This window comes from Camelus ferus, chromosome 20 (assembly GCF_009834535.1).
Source record: "Camelus ferus isolate YT-003-E chromosome 20, BCGSAC_Cfer_1.0, whole genome shotgun sequence".
NCBI lineage: Eukaryota > Metazoa > Chordata > Mammalia > Artiodactyla > Camelidae > Camelus > Camelus ferus.
The window spans coordinates 33,376,798-33,401,585 of NC_045715.1; the positions used below are offsets into that span (position 1 = coordinate 33,376,798).

Genomic DNA, 24,788 nt, shown 5'->3' on the forward strand with positions numbered 1-24,788 from the left:
AAGACCAGATACAGAAGAACACAGCCCATCTTCCTCTCTACTTAATGATGGAGAATATTGTTAAGAGCTTGAGATTTATGGTCTGATGGACATGGGTTAAACTTCTCTACAAATGTATGTTGGGAAATTATTTTTCCATCCATAAGTTTTCACATCTATAAATGGAAAAATAATATTTTATTTAATTTTGATAAAATGAGAAAATATGTGTAAGTCACTCACCATGTTGTAAAAATTTGTAAAGTGTGAGTTCCCCCCATGCAATATCCCAGTTATGCTTACATATACCTATATTTGTTTTCATGAAAGGTTGTTGTGAGATATTGAATATAGTTGCCTATGCTATATGGAAGAAATTTATTTTATATCTATTTTTATATATAGTTATATATATATTTACACATCTCAAATATATTTTTGACTCATTGTTAGCACATAATAGATTTTTTCTAATTTTATATTCATAGTTATGACTTGAGAAGAAAAAAATGTCCCTCACCATCTGGTTCTACAAGAATGAAGCCACTGACCTTTAACACACCCTGAAAGGAATTCAGGGCAGAAGTCAAAAATGAGGCACTCTGTGTTCTAGGAAAATGGGCAAAAACAGGCTTTCTAACAGATAGTTAGGTATCTTCTGGAGAAAATTTTATGAACTCAGTTTCTTGCATCTTCTCATACCTAGAAAAGCACTAAAATCATTCATGGAGACATCTGCTCCTGGTGGTCAGCAGCAGCCTTCTACTGAGATGTGTGCTAGGTTGCATGTTCCGCCTTCAGCAAATCATGTATATAGGGACCTCCTCCCTTATCTCTTTGGATCAGTTCCCCAGAGCTATCAGAGAGGCTGTCTCCTGCACTATAGTCCTCAGTAAGTCCTCAAATAAAATCCGAGAGCTCTCACATTGTGCATTTTTTTTTTTTTTTTGGTTGACAGTTTTGATGACTTCAAGGGGACCCAGAGCAGACTTCTGTCCTTCACCTGAACTCTGCAAGGATCTCGAGCCTCAGTACCAATAGGTCCTCTTGTGTCCACCCATCTGTCTCCTCAGAGTCCAGACCAATTTGGGTGAGTCTGACTTGGTTCTCGGGTCTTCTGATTATTGGTTAATGATCGTGAGTTTTATTTATTGCTGTATAACTGGAACCTGACCCCCCAGTTGAAAGATACTGGGGAATGACTTCCCCCCCTGCCCACCAGTTGACAGATATAGTGAAACCCAGTTGAAAGACACTGGGCTGAGTGGTTAAATAGGCTGACCTGAGGTCTTCCTCAGTTTGGCTATCTGAACAGAATTTTTCAGGATAAAAGTAAAGACACATGAGAACTTTGCTCTGAAGATGAAGGTTTCCTCTTAGTGGTTTTGGCCTTCTCAGGCAAACGGGAAACTTACGGGAGTGTTGGAGGCAGCGTCCTCATACCTTGCAGGGGTCCCATAGGGAAACCCACTCATTAATGAAAAGACCTGCTAGTCTGGGGGTCATGAGTAAGAATGTTGGCCATTCAGTGATCAGGCACCCACAGTGGTTTTCAATGGCTGGAGGGAGAAACTGAGACACTTGGAGAGCTGAAAGGACCCTAGGGTGACACCTAGGGGAGCTGTGCTAAACTCACAGGCAGCACAACAACCCACCACACAGTCTCATTAGTAAATTTTACCCCCAACAAATTCAGCTTCAACGTGGGAAAGAGGCATCAGCAAGCCAGCCACTAACCAATGCCCCAGCCAGGTTTATGTATATACAAAACTTGTAATTACGAGTATTTGCTTAATTGGGAGTGAAAGGTAATCTCGCCCTGAAAATGGCCAACATGGGACTCCATTATTGCATATGCGGTTAAGACAGAGAAAGCTGGCTTGACAAAACCCCTTTTCAAAATTCTGACCCTGATGGGTCCTCATTACTATGTTATATTCTTGTAAAGTTTAATTGAATTATTTTTTTAAAAAGGTTTTATTAAAGAGTAGTTGACTTACAATGTTAGTTTCAAATGTACAGCAAAGTGATCAGTTATACATATACACACACACATATACATGCTCAGATTCTTAAACTGAATATACAACTTGAAACAGCTGACCGAATATCTAGTTGTATACGAGGTCCATGAGTCTAACAGTGTGGCTCTGCCTATTGGAAGAAATAAAAAGGGGGAATCATTTCATGTTACCTGACTAGTAAGACAGGTGGGCCAGGGACTTCTGGCTCCTGTCCACAGGGTCTAGTCCACGAGCAGCTCATTGGGCGGCCTAGCAACAAAGGCTTGGCTTGACTTAGGAGAGAGGATTCCTAGTGCTGCGGAGCAAAATGGTCATGAAATGCCTCCCAAACTGTGGTTGGATTTATGACCACGAGGTGGTCCTGACAACAAAAAAATGTTCCTTACCGTCTGGTTCTGTAAGAAAGAAGCCACTGACCCGCTGCAGCCGCTGACCTTCTGTGACACACTGTGAAAGGAGTTCAGGGTGGAGATCAGGAATGAGGCACCCTGTGCTCTGGGAAAACTGGCAGAACAGGCCTTCAGATAGTTATGTATTTTCAGGAGAAGATTTTATAAGCCCAATTTCTTGCATTTTCTGTTACCTAGAAAAACACTGAAATCATTAATGGAGACAACTGCTTCTCGTGACTAGCGGCAACCTTCTACCAAGATGTGTGCTTGACTGCACGTATCCTTCCTTCACCAAAATCATACACAGACTGACCTCCCCACTTCTGTCTTCAGAGCAGTTCCTCAGTGCTACCGGAGAGGCTGTCTCCTAGGCTGCGGTCCTCAGTAATTTCCCAAATAAAACTGAAACTCACAGCTCTCACGTTTTACATTTTTCTTCAGTTGACAGTCTGAATGATCACTGTGTGCACCATGAGATATGTCCTGTTGCTTGTCAAATATTACCACCCCTATTATTCCTACAGTTAATTCCCCAATTCCTTCTTTTTAAATTAAAATATATTTGACATAGAAGACTGTGTAAATGTTAGGTGTACAACATTTGATATGCTTATATATTGTAATATGATTGCCGTTTGTAATAATTAGCACCTCTATCATGTTACATAATTATATTTTCCGTTTAGTGGTTGGGATAATTAAGATTAATCTTTTAGCAAGTTTGATGATTATAATACAAATATTGTTGTCTGTATTCACTGTACTGTGCATAGATCTCTAGGGCTTATTTACTACTCATTGCAAGTTTATACCCTTAAATAACACCTGTCATATTCCTCTAGCCTTCATCCCCTGGGAACACCATTTCACTCTCCAGTTTACAAGTTTGGCCTTTTTAGAGTCCATGTATAAGTGATATCACTCATACTTGTCTTTCTCTGACTTCTCTGACTTAGTATAATGTGCTCAAGGTCCAGCCATGTTGTCGCAAATCACAGGATGTCCTTTCTCAGGGCTGAATTATATTCCATTGTTTACCTGTATCATGTCTTCTCCAGTTCCTTCTTAAACACTTAACTATGTGAACAAAAGATCTGAATTATAAATTACTTATGTATTCTTGCCTTCAGTGCATGAGCTGTTTACATATAAACATACATGTGCACATATATGTGTCTTGGGTCAGGATTCTTAAAAACAGAGCCTGAGGTACCAATTACATTGCCTGTGGTTTGTGAAGGAAGTGCCTTTCAGGAAAAAGCTGTAAGGGAGGGAGTGAAGTGGTCCTGGGAAGGGCAAAGAGCTCAGGAAAAGCGTGATCTCAGGCAAGGTCTTCCTTTCCTAAATGACAGGGACGGAGCCCCAGACAGGCTTTTCTAGCCTGTGAATCAGGCAGTCATTAGCGCTGGTGATGATGAGACTTTCCTGGCAGGGTGATTCCCGTCAACCACGGGAAGTTCTCTTGGGAAGGGGAGATGTGGGCACTTAGTGGCCAGCACCCATAGCAGCCTGGGGTGGGGGCAGGGGCTGTCTCTGGGACACAATCTCTCAGCGATCTCTAAACAGCGTCTACCATTCTCTGGGGCAATATTTGCAGTATTACTGTTAGTGCTTGTATAAAGGTGATGTAAAGAGTGGTGAAGGCGTTTATCTTCTCTACGATTCAGCTATCTCATCTGAAAAATAGAAGGGGGAATCCAAATAATTGAAAAGCCTTTCCTCCCCTAAAATTCTGTGAGTCTCTGTTTTAGGAAAAGAAAAAACGAGTTTCTACCTCCTTTCTCTCATTACTTGAATGTATTTATTTGCTGAGTCACTGACTTCGGCTAGTTTTGGTTTTAATCCAGTTCTCAGTTTCCTTACCTGTAAAAGAAAGAGAAAAATAATACCTCGTGTTGTGAGGATTAAATATATTTCATGTATGGAAAACACTGTAACAGCACCTTTCACGTAGTAAGTGTCCCATAAATACTGGCGATAAGAAATATACGTAAGGTGGTGGGGCTACAAGAAATGGTGTCAAAAGTCCTAGTCAGCACTAGATTTTTGATTTTATAAAACGCACTCTAAATGTGGTGAAATTGTTATTTATCATTATAAAGTTCATAAGTAATAAATAATTCAAGGATTAAGTATCTTACCTGTATTTCCTGGTATTTAGCTGAACTGCCAGGCCTACCAAAGGGAGGTTAGTAAAGAGGTATTCAAAACTGGGGAGAAGAATTTCTATATTTTGTTAAGCAAGTCTTTGAAGTTCTCAAATTCAGTGACAATAAATTTAAAAAAATATATATATACACACATACAGGACATATTTTTCAGGAGGAGACAACCAGACTTTTTTTTTTCATAGCAGAGACTGGGTCACATATGTCAAGTCTCAAAATTGTAGGTACATAATAGGGATTTAATAAATATTTGCGAACATTTTCTAAGTAAAAGTAGGATCAGTAGACAGGATGGAAACATATTTCCCCCAGGTAGGTGCTCCTTGAAATCACTCAAATTCCTCTGTTATAAAGCCGGAAGTTAAATTCATGGTTGCATGAATCACATAGCACACACACTGAAAATCCATGAGAAACAATGCTAACTTAAAAAAAAAAACCACCTAAGATCTTACCAGTCATAAGTAAAAAGAGTAAATATTTGGGGTAGTTTCTTACAGTCTCTTTGTATGTTTTCTCTCTTTTTTTCTTTCTTTACAAAGTAAAACAAATTTTACAAACAAATGATACTGCTCATGCTAACTCTGGTAAGATTGTAGGATATTAGGGCAAACCAGGTGACTTAAACCCTGTAGCACAAAAATACATGGATCAGAAGTCTGAGGAGGCTCAGAACAGGAGCAGAGCTGCCCTGAGCTGGGCCTTTCATCCATAAAGTGGCCAGTTTGTATGGGGACTTCTGGTTTTCTGGTTTCTTTGGGGAGCAGGTGTAGGTGGATGGAGAAAAATACAGCTTTTATGCTAGCAAAAGCTAGCACGCTTTTTTGTTAAAAGTAATATGTTTCCTGTTCTTCAAGTATTAAGGCATGCAAAAGTTCCTTTAGTTCATTGGTAAGTCCATGAAAACGTGTCCCACACTTCCGGAAGAGGGGAGGGCTAGCCACACGTTAAGGTATTGCCGGATCTCGTATCAGGTTTAACTAAAACAAGCAGTTTCTGAAAACCTGCGCTCACAGGAAAAACATGGAAATAGCCTAATAGATTTACGCATATCTTTAAAGACCAGATTATAAGTCTAAAGAAGCTGGGTATGAAGCTTCAGATTCTGTTTCTCCATTAAAAAAAAATCAGTAAGTAAATATGTTTAAAAATAGTGGGAAGAATTTTTACCTGTTTTACCTGTTTCTGCTTCCATCTCAGGGTATGCGTTGTTTGAATATTCGATCTCGGTAGGCTGTTTGGGACTTGAGGTTGGTTTTCAGCGGGAGGGGTGCTAGGATGTGAGGTGGCATTGCGTGGAGAGTGCTACTTTGCTCCCAAGAGCATTGAAAATTTGATCACGTGACTAATATGTGACATCAGTCATAGAGATGTTAGTAGGAACAGGGTAACATGGTTGCAATAGTGAATTCTTTTTTTTTTTTTTAATTGAGATAGAGTTGATCCACAGTATTACATAAGTTACAGTTGTACAATATGGTGATTCACAATTTTTAACGGTTATACTCCATTTAAAGTTATCATAAAATATTGGCCATATTTCCTGTGCTGTGCAATATGTCCTTGTAGCTTATTTATTTTATACACAGTAGTTTGTATCTCTTAATCCCTTACTCCTGTCTTGCCCCTCCCAACTCTCTTCTCCCTACTGGTAACTACTAATTTGGTCTTTATATCTGTGAGTCTGTTTCCTTTATAGTGAATTCTTTGTAAATATTTAAAAAAATATTTTATCAACAAGACACCATGACTATGACACAAGAGTAAATTTGTCACAGGAAACCTTATATACTGCAATTTTATAGTCATGAGAGTTGTGTCCATAAATTAGAATACTTGATAAAATATATCTGGATGTATGTCATTTCACACATCCTAATTGCTCATGACTAGTTCCTCCAAAAAAATTAAATGTCAAGTGGAAAAAAAGCCATTATTATATGAATAATTTTGAATACTTTCTTGAGCCATGTCATTACAAACATTTTTAACCAATCATGCTGTAGCTCCTTAGATATTAGGTGTGGTGTAATGTGAATAGGGCTAGGAAATTTCTGTTAGGCAGTCAACCTTGGCAACACTAGCTAATATGTTTCTTTATTGAGGACAATTGTGAAAGGCTAAATTGTTTTCTTAGATGAGGAGTAGGTACATCTCTACCAAAATGAATTCCCAAAATGTAAGATTCACCTGAGAAGCTTATTGAAAATTCTGAAATCTGAGAACCACTTCCAGAGATTCTCATTCAGTGTGTTTAGGATGAAAAAAAACAACATAAAACAAAACAAAATTCATATGCTTTAAAAAAAGATCACTGATTTTGATTCTATCACTAGGAACACTATATTAGTATATCCCAATGAATTGTAGACAATCTCTTCTTTCCACACAAGACAGCATAAATTATACATACTATACATACATTTCTAGTATTGCTTATATTGTGTGTGTGTATTGTGGAATCTAAAAACTACAACAAACTAGTGAATATAACAAAACAGAAACAGACTCATACATACAGAGAACAAGCTAGTGGTCACCACTGTGGAGAGGGAAGGAGAGAGGGGCAAGATAGGGGTAGGGGATTAAGAGATACAAACTACTGTATATAAAATAAGTAACCTACAGAAATATATTGTACAGCACAGGGAGGAACATATCCAGTATTTTATAATAACTTTAAAAGGAATGTAATCTATAAAAATATTGAATCACTATGCTGTACACCTGAAACTAATATTGTAAATCAACTATACTTCAATAAAATATATTTTAAAAAATCCAGGGCAGACTAGAAGTTTGGGGATATATCCTAGACCCACTGGCATATCATCCCTACTCATACGTCCAATTAGAACTGCAGATAATCCGTCCTAGTCATTGCTAACACCAGCTCATCCTTTACATTCTCAGCACCACTGTCCTAGACTGAACCCACACTTATCTTGTAGATTATAATGCTAGCCTCATCGTTACTCTTGCTCTCTCCATTTTTTACTGTCTTCCATTCGTTCTTCTTAACTGATGCCAAAGTAATGATGCATAAGTTATCATTGTGTTATTCTGCTTGAAATTTATTAACGTTTCTTCATGGCTTAAATGATAATAATGAACAGAATAGACACTAGAATAAATGCATGCCATGATGATATTGATATGAACAGGAAATGAAAAGTGCTAAAAAGAACAGAGTTCTGATTTAACCAGCATGCACCAGTAGTTAAAAATACCAGCCGGCAAATGACTGCTGCTCTTACTCTTTTGAGTGCTCCTTGCCCTGCTGCAGAGCTACCCTGGCCCCTGATTTCAAGGCCCTCTTGGACATTCCCCAAATCCGGCAACAGACAAGACTAAGTACGGCATGGCAGTGTCCTTCTGGACCTGACTGTATTGCTATGGCTTGAAAAGATTCTAATAGGTCAGTGCCTGGGTTGAACGAGTCATGAAATATTTTTAATATCCACACTTAGAATAAATAATCTCTTCTATGGTGTGCAAAGTCCTTCATGGTTTGGCTCCTTCATATCTCTTCTATTCCGTGGTCCAACTCTTCCTTCACCACTCTGAAAAATGACATTATCTCCCATGTGTTCAAGCTTTTGCACCTGCTCCCTGGACCACTCCCTTTCCATCCTTTCTTTCTTCCTAAACTCACTTATTGTTTGTATCTCAGCTTAACTAGTGTATTTTTTTCACATTGGTCTTTCTTAGGCAGATTTAAATACTATGCTCACATTTTATTCTGTATGTAGCCCAGTCATTTTGAAATGACTTTTTATACACATGTTCGTGTCCTTTCTAAATGGTAATATTCCTGACCTCTGGGTTTTTTTTTGTTTTTTTGTTTTTTTTTGTCATTTATCCCCAGTCCTTAGCACTCCTCCTGCATATAGTGTCAATATGAGACAGGAGGGAAGGGGGCAGGGCACAGCCACTCAAGGAATGACAGCAACTAAAATGGTGGAAGATTCACCTTCTAGTTGGCCTTGAGGATTAAGAGGTTTGACTTCTAGCAGACCTTGAGCTTGCTCATTGTAACAGCGTGATCAAATAGCATGCCTGCAGGCGCCATGACAGCCCCAAGGCTAACTGCAAAAGGCCGAAGAATGGGCGGTGGCCCAATTCCTGGGAATCTCAGCCCCTCCCCCAGGGCCACTGGAATGATCCCACCTGTGGGCGTGTGAAGCTACTGAGACTATAAAAACTGACAACACCACGCCTAGTGGCCTTTTTCGCTCTCCCCTCTTTGGAGACGGCCTGCACTCTGTCTGTGGAGTGTGGACCTACTTTTACTTTAACCTGAGCACCCAACCCCCACACCTCTTTCCTTGCCTCTCTCTTGCCTTACACTCTTTGCAGTATGTATCTCTCTAAATAAATCTCCCTTTACTCAACGGTGGCTTGCACTTGAATTCTTTCCTGCGCGAAGCCAAGGACCCACACCTGGCGGGGCATGTTCCAGAGGCTCAGTCGAGACCTGGGACGAGGCTCAGTCGAGACCTGGGACAAGGCCCTCCTCACGCCCCACATCTGTTTTCCTGCATCAAATAGATACTGACAGATGACAAATAAAGAATCAGTAATGAATAAAGAATGCTGATTGGAAAAATTATACACGTGAAAAAAGAAAATCAATTAAGATTAGTCAGAGAGAGTGGTTCATGAATGTGATACCTTTTGGACTGAACTTTGAAGGAGTAATAAACATGGTGGAATGGAAATGAGGGTGGGTCACATTCCCATGGAGACCAAATGACAGAATAAAAGCACGGGAAGAGAAATGAGTACACAGGTGAGTACAGCGGGGCAATTATCGATCAGTAAGTGAATGAACCAGAAGGAAGAGAATTATTCCAACACATGTTATGCCAGTTTGAGGAGTTCGGAGCTGCACTACTGGAACTGGTAAATCCAAAGCTTTGTCTCCTCACAATAGCCTTAGGTTTATAACAATTGGCAGTTTGTTCTTCCCTGAGGCTTGGTTCCAACTCTGTACAATGTCACCATCTGTGTCCCAGGAAGATGCAAATCCATGTTAAGCATTAACTACTCTTCCTGTGCTTGTCCCTTCCCCGAGCTCATCATGTTCTCCTTTCAAAGGTCAACTGATGACTGCTGGGACCTGCTGGCTCACTATCTTGTAAGCATGTGGCTCTTTGTCAAATCTTAATCCCCCTTCAATGGAAGCCCAAGGAACAAAGGAATCCATTCAGTGATGTATGCACCTAGCCCTGGTTCCTTACTCTTTGGCATGTGACTTTTTAAATAATTCACTGATGTTCGAAGGTCATCTATGACTCAAAAGAAGCCAATCTCGTGACTATGAAATTGTATTTCTTCTCATTCAGGAAGACACCTCATCTGCCTTTGATACGAAGCATGTAAATTAACTACAGTTGCCTATTATTATAGACAACTTTTTAAGATTAATAATTACCCCTGTAATACTCATAGAATGAAAGCAATCTAGCCTTCATCAGGTTAAATGAATTCTACCCTGGGATTTCATTATTTCTTCCAAGTTGCACAAAAGTAAAAGGGACCTGTGTTCATCTCATTTTAATCTTAGGCAACAGCAAGATTTTTTACAATATTGGGATCCTTGCCTGAGAATAGAAAATGGACTGTAATTATAGTCTGTGCATATGAACAACGAGGGCTAACCCCTTTGTGTGATGTGAGATCTTGCTATTTACTCAAGTGATAGAGACTTGTCAAATTTCTTTCTTGTTTTGGGTAAAGAAACTTCCCTTCTGCCTGCTGAAAAATGTCTTAGATGTAATGACCACATGCTGTCCTCTGGTTTTTCAAAATTTTTCTCCACCTTGAGTTTGGACTCCAGCTATGCTTGGTTATTTATCCATGTGTTTCTACTGCTTGAAGGGAAACATTTGAAAGTAGGAAACTGATAACAGGAAAAATGAATGTTGAGGAGGGCCATGTCCTAGGTCTCGGTTGAGTCCCTGGGATGCGCCCCGCCAAGTGTGGGTCCTTGGCTTTGTGCAGGAAAGAATTCAAGAGCGAGCCACAGTTAAGTAAAAGTAGATTTATTTAGAGAGATACATACTGCATACAGTGTAGGCTGTTTCAAGAGGCAAAAGGCCACAAGGTGTTGGGGTTTGGTGCTCAGGTTAAAGTAAAAGTAGGTACACACTCCATAGACAGAATGTGGGCCATCTCCTAAGATGTGAGAGCGAGAGTGGGGGCCATGAGGCGCTGTATTGCCAGATGTTATGGGCTCAGTAGCTTCACACGCCAGCAAGTGGTAGGACCATTCCAGCTACCCTGGGGAAGAGGCTGGGATTCCCAGGAATTGGGTCACCGCCCACTCTTTGACCTTTTGGGAGTGCCATTCACCATGCTAATATATTACAATGAGCGTATAATGAAGCTCAAGGTCTACTGGAAGTCTAATCTCCTGCCATCTTGAGCCTCAAGGCTGCACCTACTGGGAGTTGAATCTTCCACCATTTTGGTGTTAATTGCTGTGTCATTCCTTGAATGGCTGTGCCCTGCCCCCTTCCCTCATGTCTCCATACTACTTTTATAAGGATGGTTCTCAAGGTTAGTTCTGAGCTAGCTTTCAGCTCACCCATCACTCCTCCTTGTGTTATTGTCTAATCTGCTGTTTCAGACTCTTCTCTATTAGCTCCAAACTCAGAAGGGTTCTCTTCTACTCCTAGCACCATGTGCTTCCCATGAAAGTCACACTCCTTCCTGATGTTGCTCCAGTCCCACAGGACTTCGTAATGCTTCTCAGTGACAGCTCATGCCCACCCTAGGGACTTAGAACTTTCTGGACTCTCTGCCTGGATTGTTCTGTCCCGCACCTTCACCCTCATAGCAGCATGGCTAGCTTCTCCATATCATTCGGATTCTAGCTCAAATATTACTTTTTCAGAAGGGCCTTTCTTGACTCCTCTCAATGGTGCTGCACATAAAGGCTCAATACAAATTTGCTGAAAAAAATGGCTGGATGAATCTGATATTATACATGTCATATTTGAGGAAACGAAATGGTGCTGAGAGTATTGAGAATGTATGGACGAGATGAGAGGACCAGAAAAAGATACTAACCACATTTGTTTATCACTTTATAGTTCATAAGACAACTTCACATGCGCTGTATCGGAATTTTCCAACTCTGTTATAGAAAACTATTACTATCGCCGTTTCATAAGAATGGAGGCTTAGAAAAGTTCCATAATGTCTCAAGATCCTCTAGCATTAGCATTAGCATTATTTATTACAATAGCAAAAGTTGGAAGTTAAACTCTATTCTGATCTCCAAATGTAATGTTTTGTTCTCCATGACACGTTGGAGTCTCCTGACTGAATTTGGTTTTGTGAGAATAGCTTTTAGGTGAAATATCAACATTAGGTAAACAACAATTATCCCAAGTTGAACACTTTTACAGATATTCAAATACCTTTTCCGCTTCAGAAAAAACTTACATGCAGCCGTGTGTGCTGACTCCGGCTTAACCCCTTACTAACCATACCACCAAATGCTGATTTTATGCTTTAGTTTTTTTCTTTTGTTAGTGAGGATAACTATAGTATATATTCCATAGGATGGTTGTAAGAATCAAAATCACTTATATACGTAAAGCTTTAAAACATTGCCTGTCACAGAATAATGCTCAATACATAAAAAACATTATTATGACTACTGTCATTGTTACTAGAATTATATTACATGTTTACCAAAGACCTTCAAGAGAACACTAAAAACATGAAATATGTGACTGCTTTATTTGTAATTAATTTTTTTAGAACTTCCATCGTTAATTGCATGGGAGAAGGGTTTTTTATTTTTAATAATTATTTTTATTTTTTATTATTATGATTATTTTCTTATTTGCAGGACCTCAAGGGCTCCAGACTTTCTGAAAGCTTCCCTTTAAGTGATGATAGGAACCCAAAACAATGCCGTATGGACCCCTGTCTGGGTAGCATGGAAAGCTGTTTTTAATCTTGAGAACTTCGGTTGAATGTGGCTTGATCCTTGACACTCTTCTTCCGAGGATCCACTAGCCCTAAATAGGAATTACTGGAATGTATATATCTAATTGATCTGGATTTGATCTGCCGCTATACGTTACAAAAGAATAAGGCTTCATTGTGAAATACATTAGAACTTGAGTAGAATCGTATTATATCAAAGACTGAAAGCACATTACATTTCATCTGGTTTCTAACCCAGCGCCTAGCGTGGGTGAACGCACAGTCCTTTGTGTCCTTGTACAGAAAGCACAGAGACTTCAGAAATTTCCTGCTCTCAAAATTACTTGATTCAGTGTAGGTTTTGTAACTCTTCATAATTTCTTTTTGTGGGGGTATATTTGCCTTTCTCTCTTCACAATGCGCCGAAGTAGATCTTGTTCCTGAATTTCACTGACATGCAAATTGTACTTTGAATATAGAGGTCCGCAACCAGGAATTAGAGTCTACTGGCAGAGGTCAGTGATGTACTCAGTAAAGAGGTCTCTTGGTCCACCTCCGTGATTTGGCTCCATTTGTAAGGATTCCTGGTTAAAGGGAAGAGCAGTGATAACGTTCTTCTTGGAGACTTTACACTCAGAAACTTTTTCTTTAGTCTCTGACCTCTCCTGAGATCTTTAAAATAAAAAGCAATGCCTCCCTATGGAAATTTTTGCAGTGCTTAGTCTGAGAGAGTGGTTCTCAACCCTATCAAATATACTGCTTCCCTTTTTTTTTTTTTTGTACACTGCGTCCCCATGACTCATTTCTTTCATAACTGGAAGTTTGCACCTTTTGTACCAATGCTTCCTTTTTATCACAAAATTTTTAACACCTTCTTTACTATCCTGAAAATAAATTCAGGGAGTAATATATCTAGAGCTTCTCCTAAGGTATACAAAGCCCCAAGAAAATATATTTTGTGGGATCTTGTTACCATTTAACTCACCTAAAATCAGGATGTAAACATGATTCTAATGACCCGATATCATTTGATCCTGTTAAAAAAGAATACCACACTGGCCAGTGTGAGCAATCCATTTACCAGGTAGCCCACCTGGAACTAAGGTCTGGCCATGGAGCCTGAGCCATCCTATAGGTTCAGTTGCAATGCATCTAGACCCCATGCACAAAGTAGTGGTGGAGAACAGCCCACAGGGAAGTAACGGGAGCTGGGACCCACACATGTAGGTTTGGGGTACTTCCAGGGGACTTGGATATTTTTAAGGACCATACTCCAAAACGCAGGAGCCCCTTGCAACCCAGATATGAGGCAAAGGCCCTGCTTGCCCGTATCTAAGAACAATATTGAACATAAGGTATCTACACATAATTAAACTTGTTTTAAAGTTTGATATTAATGATGCCAATGCGTAATGTAATAGGTAAATAAAATGAAAGTGATTCGTAATAAGTTACACATATTTCAATACAAATATTTTGGTGCACAACTATTCCAGAAGACTTCATGAACCTGTTGGATGCTTGCAGCCTCTTTTGATGGACACATTTGTATTCAGAAGAATAAGAATGTCACAAACCATTCTGTACAGGAAGTACAGGAAAATGAAAGAACAGAAATATGGATGGACAGATATGACATTGTAAAATGACTATAACTCAATAAAAAAAGTTAAAAAAAAGAAAAAAAAAGAAATATGGATGGACACCAGAAAAAATAAGATTAAGATAGTTAATTAAAGACCAGACATATTTGTATATGATAAGAGAAAGGGGGAAAAATAACCTTAAATGAATTTGGGATTACATGGCAACCAGGCAAGTCAAACACTGACAAACTGAAAAAAATATGAAAGTAAGATTTTCTTGTAAATGAGCTCAGCACTAATTTAAAAGTCCATGGTTAAAATAATTCCCTGTGGTATGATTTGAATCTCAGGGGGCCAGTGTGCTTTGGAGTGAAAATTTCTAAGGCCCTTTCCTGTGTCCAAGATGAACAAGGGTCCACAATACCATCCAGGAAGGATGCTCAAGCCAGACCAGTTCCCGCTGGGGCCCCAGTGCTCACTTCTCTTCTTTGGGTTGCTCTCAAACCCTCTCCATATGGAGTGAGTTGATGAAGGATCACAATAATTATCTCTCTTATCTTGAAGTCCCAGCACACGCCAGGCACACTTTCAGTCTCTAGTTAGTATTTGAAATAAACTTGGAGACTATATTCTTTTATTTTAATTTTTTTAATTGAAGTATAGTCGGTTTACAATGTTGTGTTAATTTTTGGTGTACAGCATAGTGATTCGGTTATACATATATAATTATCTTCCTTTTCATATTCTTTTTCATTGTAGGCTATTATAAGGTATTGAATATAGTTCCCTGTGCTACACAGTATGATCTTGTGGTTTATCTATTTTATATATAGTAGTTAGTATCTGAAAATCTCAAACTCCCAATTTAGCCCTCCCTACCCCCTTCCCCTCCGGTAACCGTAAGTTTATTTTCTATGTCTGTGAGTCTGTTTCTGCTTTATAAGTAAGTTCATTTGTGTCTTTTTTTTTTTAAGTTCCACATGTAAATGGTAACATATGGTATTTTTCTTTCTCTTTCTGACTTACTTCACTTAGTATGACAATCTCCAGGTCCATCCATGTTGCTGCAAATGGCATTATTTTATTCCTTTTTATGGCTGAGTATTATTCCAGTGTATTATATATATACACACACTATATACATATACATACACACACACACACACACATATATATACACACCACATCTTCTTTATCCAGTCATCTGTCAATGGACATTTAGGTTGCGTCCATGTCTTGGCTATTGTAAATAGTGCTGCTATGAACATTGGGGTGCATGCGTCTTTTCAAATTAGAGTTTTCTCTGGATATATGCTCCAGATTGAGATTGCTGGCTCATATGGTAAATCTATTTTTAGTTTTTTAAGGCATCTCCATACAGTTTTCCATAATGGCTGTACCAAACTACATTCCCACCAACAGTGTAAGAGGATTCCCTTTTCTCCACACTCTCTCCAGTACTTATTGGTTTGTGGACTTTTTAATGATGGCCATTTTGACTAGTGTGAGATGATACCTCATTCTAGTTTTGATTTGAATTTCTCTGATAGTTAGTGATGTTGAGCATGTTTCATGTGCCTATTGGCTATTTGTGTGTCTTCATTGGAGAAATGTTTGTTAGGTCTTCTGCCCATTTTTTAAAATTGGATTTTTTTTTTTTTGTTATTGAGCTATATGAGCTGTTTGTATATTCTGGAAGTTAAGCCCTTGTCATTTGCATAGTTTGTAAATATTTTCTCCCATTCTGTACGTTGTCTTTTTGTTTTCTTTGTTGTGCAAAAGCTCCTAGGTTTAATTAGGTCCCATTTGTTTATTTTTGCTTTTATTTCAGTTGCCTTGGTAGACTGAGATAGGAAAACATTGGTACAATTTTTGTCAGAGAATGTTTTGCCTGTTTTCTTCTAGGAGGTTTATAGTGTCTTGTCCCATGTTTACGTCTTTAAGCCATTTTGTGTTTATTTTTGTGTATGGTGTAAGAGAGTGTTCCAACTCCACTGATTTACATGCAACCATCCAACTCTCCCAGCACCACTTGCTGGAGAGGCTGTCTTTTCTCCATTGTATATTCTTGCCTCCTTTGTCAAAGATTAATTGATCTTAGGTGTATGGATTTATTTTGGGGCTCTTGACTCTGATCCACTGATCCATATGTCTGTTTTTGTGCCAGTACCAGGCTGTTTTGGTTACTGTAGCTCTGTAGTATTGTCTGAAGCCTGGGAGGGTTATTCTTCCAACTTCATTCTTTTTCTTCAGTAATGCTTTGGTGATTCTGGGTCTTTTGTCACTCCATATAAATTTTAGGATTATTTGTTCTAGTTCTGTATAAAATGATCTGGGTAACTTGAGAAGGATCGCATTAAATCTGTAGATTGCTTTGGGTAGTTTGGACATTTAAAAATATTAATTCTTCCACTTCAAGAGCATGGGATATCTTTACATTTCTTTAAATCATCTTAAATTTCCTTAATCAATATTGTATAGTTTTTGGAGATCATATTCTTGATGGGGACTATAGGACAGGTTAGAAAAAAATTATTATAATAACAATTTAAGAGGCTATAGAGGATTTATGTGATATACTGCTTAAAACAGTATCCAAATAAGATTGAATATGATCTCTGACTCCAGAAAGACTATCTGTGTTATGTGATAAGGAAGTTGGAAGGGGCTGATGATTTCAAAGTAGATATGCTATGGCGCAAAGTTAAATTTGTTTCTCAATTTTCTTGCTCAGTCTGTCTCTGTGTGGATAGTAGAATCAGAGATTCAGTAAAGGAATACCCAACTCAGAGTTAAGTCTACTAAACCATTTCATAATTTGCTTTTAAACCCTGACTTTTCCTGGGAGCTGTTTAATTAGTACCAACAGGGTATAGTACTCATTGCACATTCGAAAAAAAATGCATTACTTTAAAAATCATAAAAACTATTTTGCTTGCATTATTTGTTTTTATTCAATTAAAAATAGCTTAAGAACCAGCAGTAGAGCACAGAAAAGAAATCAATTTTTTTTGAATTCAGGATATGATTATCTTCATGACATTAATTTTTCTACTGATTGGATAAGAATAATTTCTAGTTACTGAAAATTCTGTGTAGAAATAAATGAAATAAAGGGCAGTTTGTGTAGGTCGGTCTAAAGACCTGGACAAGTAATTGCCTGATTTGTTTCTTTACTTTAGGGCGTGTGTGGTCTGAGTCTGATTCTTGTCCCACTTGTTGTGGATGCCCTTCAGCATGGAAGCCTTGTCACTTTTTGGACCACAATCATTAATTATTGACTGTGCATAACAGTTTGTCCTATTTTTGCAAAAAATATAAAATTTTGTGAATCCTTCTAACTTTTCTCATGTGCTAGTGAGTCTGGAGGGATTTCACAGGTGTTTTGGGTCTATCCAAGTTTGATATGTCCTCTCCAAATGACTACTGGTGTTAACTTTTGTAGATTATTTTGTTTCTGTTGGGATAGAGATAAGGAGAATACACACACCTGTAATTGTAAGGAAGTTGCATTTCTGAGGCATAAATGTTGGGTCAAACTATGAAATTGACATTACACCATTTAGTTCTAGTTCCAGCCTTGGGTATATAAAGTAAATCACACAAAAAAGAAAGAAAGGAGGTATAAATTGCATTTCCTTGTTTAGCATAACTGCATTTTCAGATTTGGGTAATATTGTGGTTCTGCAAAGTCATGTTGCAAGTACTTAAACAGAGTGGTTGACTCAGGAAGGAAAAGCGTTCTTTAGTTAGTTCCACTTGAATTCTACTGCTGAAATATAGACATTCTCCCTATCTAAGAAATGGGATGAAATCACACCAGCAATAATGACTTTACACGTACGTAGTCCAGTCATTATAGTTAGAGGATATGTATGTATGAAGGGCTTGGAATTCAAGCTAAGAAGCAATTGCTTATATTATTATAAGTTACTGCAAGGATAGCTCCCAAAACACCACTGGGTGCCTCCAAGGTACTCACAACTCAGAGCCATATCATTCATGTTCGCTAGATATTTTCACGTTCTTTCCACCGACCTCTTTGCTCTGTCTTGGCAGTATCCCAGAATATCTGATGACGTTTGAGTCACTTCCTCAATTTGACCTCTCTCCCCGAGTGGGATAAGTGTGGATTTTGTTCGGAATATTTTATGCAAAACACGAGTTCTAGATTACATTCCTTTAAGCTATTTCTGTCTTGTTGGCAAGATCTGCTGCCAAGTCTTACTTTGAGATTTGAAATTCTCAGCCCTCTTAAAGCTCTAACCATGCCTGTATCAGCACCAGTGTTCCTTCCTGCCCAGGGACCTCAATCACAGCATTCTCAGGATCACGGGAGGCTATTCTTAGGGGACTTTTTCTGCCTTGGCCATTTGAGCACTCTTCCAAAAAAAAAAAAAAAATTAAGTAGCAATAGTGTATGTCAATTTTTAGGAAATTATTCTAATTTATCTGGAGAACTTCGCCATCTCTTCTAAGAAGACCTACACTTTTTCTCCAATTATCAGTTTTAGGCCAGTTCTACTAAGAGTGCTTTCTCTATTCGTTTGCTTTGTTAAAAGCATAATTTGAGGAAAGAATACAATGTTTTCTTATATAAGTCCCATATATTTGTTAAAAAATACATTGTTTCTGTAAATACTTCATCTTTCCAAGGGAACTCTGACCTTGTGAAAATGTTCTTAACCCTGAGGGGTAGAACAGAGAAAGTATTCTACTATTAATGGTATAAGTGCTTACATATTTAGAACTTTCTGCCAAACACTGTGGTGAGTGCCTTAGAAATATTGTCTCTTATGGTCTTCACACACACACACACACACACAGCATAGTATCATTTCCATTTTGTAAACAAGAAATTAAGGGTGCATACATCTACCCTCTGATAAAATCTGTAGACTCTATATTATTTATTTTCAACTTCTTGTGACTTTCCATAATGAGTTTTCATTGGTTATATATGGAGTCAGCTTTCTGTTTTTCTCTAGTCATTGATCATACTGTATGCTAGTCAGCTTGCTTTCTTTTCTGTAGTATACACTATGTGAAGTGGAATATTCAGTTTCTTTTGAAAGAAACTTCCTGATTGTGAGAATGAAGTTCCTGTTCTGTGGCACCGGGGACATTGTTACATTTCTGCTCTCCTTGTGCAACTTGCATTTTACCATTAGTTTAGAATATCACGTGAGCTATATTTTCAATTTGTAAAATACAACATCATCAAAAAACCCTTCTATGTACTAAATACTGTGCTAAGCCCTGGAGTAGAGCCTTTGAGTAAGATGGGGTCTCTGATCTTTAATGAGGAAGAGATGGATACATAAACAAACAAACAAAGTCCCAATAATCTTAAAGAGTCAAGCAAGAAATTTGCATAAAGAACAGGGAACTAAAAGCCGCAAAGGTGCGGTTCCTTTGTCTGGATGTGTGGATTGGGCAAGGGAAAGTTAAAGTAAGACTTCTTCCAGGGGTAATATTTGAGCCTATCCAGTTAAGTCCATTTTTTTCTCAACTGTAGATGATTTTTCCTAAGTGAAAGGAGGGTCAACGCACCAATTTAAACTACATAAGAGAGCACACAATGAAAATGAAGCCTCTTTCTACTTTATTTTTACTGTCTGCATGAGCAACCGAATCACAGCTTAAACAACCAGCAAAAACACACAAGCGAACCAAAACAAACCAAGCTTTAGAATGTACACGTGTCTTCTGAACGATCAGTTTTTTCCTACAGGCATGAACTTTGGACCCACCTTCTTTTTATCTAAATAACTCTGGTAAGGCAAAGAGTAACTGAATATATTTCACTATATTTTATTCTATTTGTACTTCTTTAAGTTCTCAGACACTGTAGTTTGGGGGAAATTTGCTTTCATATATACAAAGTAAGAGTCAAATTGCTAACAAATTTGTATCGGAGAGCCAAAGTTCTGATGTTTTTTCCGTTTTTCAGCTTAGACCCCTATGTTAGGTGTTTATTAGCTTTTGGCCATTTCCCTCTATTTGTCAAGAGACCTAGGTGAAAATTTCAAACAGTAGTTTCAAGTATACCATTTAGGGTTTCAGAGCCGTAACATTTGGGAACTGGTAGGAACCGCAGATAACATAAGGATAATATATCACTTTTCAGATACAGACGCTCAGAGACGTGAAATGGTTTGCCTCAGTTAAAACATCAAGATATTGTCACGACTTGTCAGTAGAACTAACTTCTGTTTCCTCTTAAAGGGATCTTTATTCTGTACCAGTGGTTCTCAGAAAAGTTGAAACAGAAACACTGGAGAGTTCTTAAAAGATTGCTGGGTTCAACCCCGGGTTTGTGATTCAGCAGGTCTGGTGCATGGCTCAGCAAACTGCATTTCTAACAAGTTCCTGGGTGTTGCTGCTGCTGGCCTGGGAGGAACACGTTGAGAACTTTGTTTTACAGCCTGCGTCTTGAGGCTTTTAGTCTGTTTGGTGTAAGTATTCTTAATCCGAAGATTCTGAGAATTTATAACTAGGCATTTCTCACTGGGCAAATCTATGCTGCCTTCTTCTCCCTAGTAAGACATAATCATCTCTCTTCTGTGCACCTACAGTCTTCATTTGCTCATGGCTTGTTCTACGACCTGAAGATTTTCTGAGCAATTACTTGTTTATCTAATTTAAAGCCAGTTAATGTATGCAAGCTTCTTAAAATACGGAATACTAAAATACTTTTCATCCTATCACCTTCATTTTATTGATCAAAATTTTTCTCCATCACCGTCCATGCTTGCTTATTCATCTCTGTCTGACCAGTCAACAAAGTCTGCAAATTTTTCTGTCTCCTAGATTATTTCTGATCTCCTCCTGACCTCTTCCCATTGTCTCCATCTTCCCTTCCTGACCCCCTTCAGTCCCTGAGTTCATGGGGCCGGCCACAAGTATAGTCCATTCACCTGCAATGATTATACTTTTTTCTTTTCTCTTGTTTCACAGACTCAAACTGACAAAAATCATGCTTCTTCCAAAGACATCAGAGTGCCTAAATAATTCCAAGTTTTTCTGAATATATAAGAAAACCCATATTAAATGCTTCAAGCAAATGTAACTGCTTCCTTTAAAAAACAGCTTTTAATCTTTTTAGGTCATTTTTGCTTTCCTAAAAATGTAATTTTCTATTTGACCACTATAAATAACATTTAACTTATGCCCGTTGCTTTCCAAAAGAATTATGTATGTTTTCAGAGGAAAAAACACCTCTAACAATTACAGAATTTAGGATTTTTGACAGAAATAATCTCCATCAACTACCTGTTCTGCTCACCTCTGGACAATGTTAGGATCCTCAGAGAGAATGAAGAATGATCACGATACAGGACGGTGGCCCATCTTGGGGAGACTGAAGGGCAGCACGTTCTCTTTAAGCTCTCTTATCTTCCTTTTGTGGTGAAGATAGCCAGGAACCACGGGAACACATTTTAATGTAAGAGTGGAGCCTTTATGAAAGTTAAAATTGATTTGTGTGTGTGCGTGTGTGTGTGTGTGCATTGAAATACCTACGCATTCATAGGCCATATTTGGGTAGAGATTTGTTTCCAAACAAGATTTGTGTTCAGATGGTGGAGGTTGCAGCTTCTGAAACATTTTATGAGCTTTAATTCTTCAGAGTCTTCAGGGGGGCTTCTATATGATTCTGAAAAGCTAGAGAAAACTGAGGGCATCCAAAGAGAAAAATCAAAGACTTAACTTCATAATCTCCTCAACTCTGGCCTTAGTGGGGAAGCCTTCTGCAGGATTGGGTACCTAATTTTGGGAAGCAGAGGTTCAGTGCAAGATAAAAGTGGTGGGCCCCATGTTCAAAGTTTTTAAGAATTACAAGATGGTAGAGCCTTAGAGCAAACGCAATGTTCTTCTGAAAGTGAGGTGCTGGGTGGTGCTGGCTTTTATGTAATTGGTTTTGTAGGCAGTGGGTCAAATCTACTCTCTCAGTTTGCCTGTCTGTGCCTCAGTATAGCCTCAATGGAAACCTGGAAGAAACGCTTGAAAGCTATTGCTGCCATAAATTCAAATTGCTTTAGAAGAACCGGTGAAAATCCATCACCGTTATTTGCTAGTACTCCATGAACCCTAATATAACCATATTTCCCCTTTTCCTTCCCTTCCATTTAGATTTAGCTTTAAGTATATTTTGTTATTCTAAGACAAAATAATGAATGTTTATCAGAACTAGAAACAAAACCAACAACAACCGAAAAAACAAAGTAAAAACAAAAACGAACCCAGTGGTTTTCATTCCTACTGAAAAAAATATTTTTTTGGCCTTGGAAAAATTACTATGAATATTTGGACGTATAGTGATTTATTTCCATAAGAGAAAGTTTTCCATATTTCCATCAGAGAAAACATCTGGGGCAATCATGGGATTCCAGCTCAGTTCAATGTACTATATTATTGACTGCATTCCCTTTGCAGCCATTACATTCCTGTCACTTATTAATTTTGTAGCTGGAAGTCTGTACCTCTAAATCCCCTTCACCTCTTTTATCAGTCTCTCAAACCCCTCCCTTCCGTCAACCACTGGTTTGTTCTCTGTATCTATGAGTCTGTTTCTGCTTTGTTTGTTCATTTGTTTTATTTCTTAGATTCCACATATGACTAAAATCATACAACATTTGGCTTTCTCTGTCTGACTTATTTCACTTAGTATAAAACACCTTCTAGGTTCATCCATGTTGTTGCAAATGGCAAGATTTCATTCTTTGTTACGGCTGAGGAGTATTCCATTATATATGTATGTGTGTATCTATCTATCTATCTATCTATCTATCTATCTATCTATCTATCTATCTATCTATCTATCTATCTAAATGTCTATCTATCCATCCATCCATCCATCCATCCTGTATATCTGTCTATCTATATCTGTATGTCACATCTTCTTTATCCAGTCATCTATTGATGGACACTTGGGTTCTGTCAGTATCTTGCCTATTGTAAATAATGCTGCAATGATTACAGTGGGGGATATCTATCTATCTGTCTATCTATCTATCTATCTATCTATCTATCTATCTATCTATCTATCTTCAAATTACTCCTCTTCATTTTCTTGGCATAAATACTCAGAAGTGGAATTGTTGGGTCATATGGTAGTTCTATTTTCAGTTTTTTGAGGCACCTCCAATACTGTTTTCCATAGTGGCTACACCAGTTTACATTCCCACCAGCAATAAACAAGGATCCCTTTTCTCCACATCTTCATCAATACTTGTTTCTCGTCTTTCTGATAATTGTTGTTCTGACAGGTGTCAGGTGGTATCTTGCTGTGGTTTCAATTTGCATGTATCTCTTTTTATAATTTTTGCTGGCTTATTTTCAACCCTCATATAATTGCCTTAACTTCTGTTAACTCCTTTCATTTTTCTCCCCCCGTGAAGCTGGTTCTCTGTTATTCTTTACTTTTGGGTAACTCATGTATAAAAGCATGACCTCCCTGGATCTTCCTCATACAGTAAAACTTTAATAGTTTCCTCTTTTTGATGTTGTCATAAATCAACCTTTTTATTATTCTTCCTCTTAGTAATGGTTTTAATCGGTCCTATGATCGCTCGGCCAGAGAGTACACTGTCCTTGTTCCTTATAAGCTAGAGATGATCATATTACTAAGTTCAGGACAAAGGGATGTAAGCAAAATTGATACATGTGATTTCACTTCTTTTCCTTAAAGACATGATGCTCGCTCTGGATTCCTCTTTCCCTGTCCAGTTAAATGGAAAATACTAACAGCTGAATTGGTCTTCCCACTCCTAGAGATGGAAGCCAAGTGCAGAAGACAGCGGAACCTGAGTCCTTGGGTGAGCTCAAGGACAGATGGCTACTTACCCATAATGACTGGGGAAGGTCGCAGGAGAAGCAAATGAATTCCCATGTTGACACTGTGGGCTGGAGACTTCTTTGTTGTGAGGGTTGTCCTGCATATTGTAGGATTTTTTTTTTTTTTTGTAGCATCCTTGGTTGCAGGATGCCCACAGCACTGCCACCTGTCCCGGCTGCGACAAACAAAAATGTCTCATTCTTTGGCAAATGTCCCCTATGGGGAGAAACTGTCCCCTGTTTAGAACCCCTAGTCTATAGACCAACTGGGTTAGAAATTGTTACCTGGAAGTGGGACCCTGCCTTAATAAAACCCATAAAATACAGCATTCATGTAGGGGTCAGGGAGGGGAAGTGAGGAAAGCAATGTGAAGGGCTGGCAGTAGGGGTCCTTTTTCTGCTGGGGCGTTCGGCAAAACTGCTGCCTGTGGTACCGAGGAGACAGAACACATTCCTGCAGAGCAAGTGTAGCGACAGTGTAGGGAAAGTGATTAGAAAGAGGCAGAATGTCACTATGCATTTGGTGGTTACATGTGGTTTTAAGCAAAAAATGAGCACAGCCAGGAAATCCGGCAATCTGCCTGATGCCTGCATCTTGAATTGGCTAACAGACCAGGCAAGGTGAGGGAGGCCAGGAAGCCCTGAGAGCAGAGCTGAGAAAGCCAGCTGCCTCAGCACCGCAGAGAGCTGGAGGGAGGCTCTCTCTCACGGTTTTGCTCAAAGGCCCTCCGTTCGGACTTTTCAGACGAAGAAATGAGAAGGCCACAGACAAAGAGACATGATTACAGATGTTGTCTTCCCGCCCCTGCCTGCATTTGCTTTTCTTTTCTTTTTTGCTTTAGTGTCAACAACTTT

General features: G+C 38.7%; 1 long non-coding RNA gene across 1 annotated transcript in view; it reads left to right on the forward strand.

The window, feature by feature from the left end:
* LOC116658311 overlaps positions 1-5,012 on the forward strand; it is a 109,072-nt gene extending 104,060 nt beyond the window's left edge. Inside the window, exons 2-3 of the long non-coding RNA XR_004313644.1 lie at positions 938-1,069; positions 2,591-5,012. This is a non-coding gene — a long non-coding RNA (uncharacterized LOC116658311). The remainder of the gene's footprint in view (positions 1-937; positions 1,070-2,590) is intronic.
* The last annotated feature ends 19,776 nt before the right edge of the window (positions 5,013-24,788 follow it).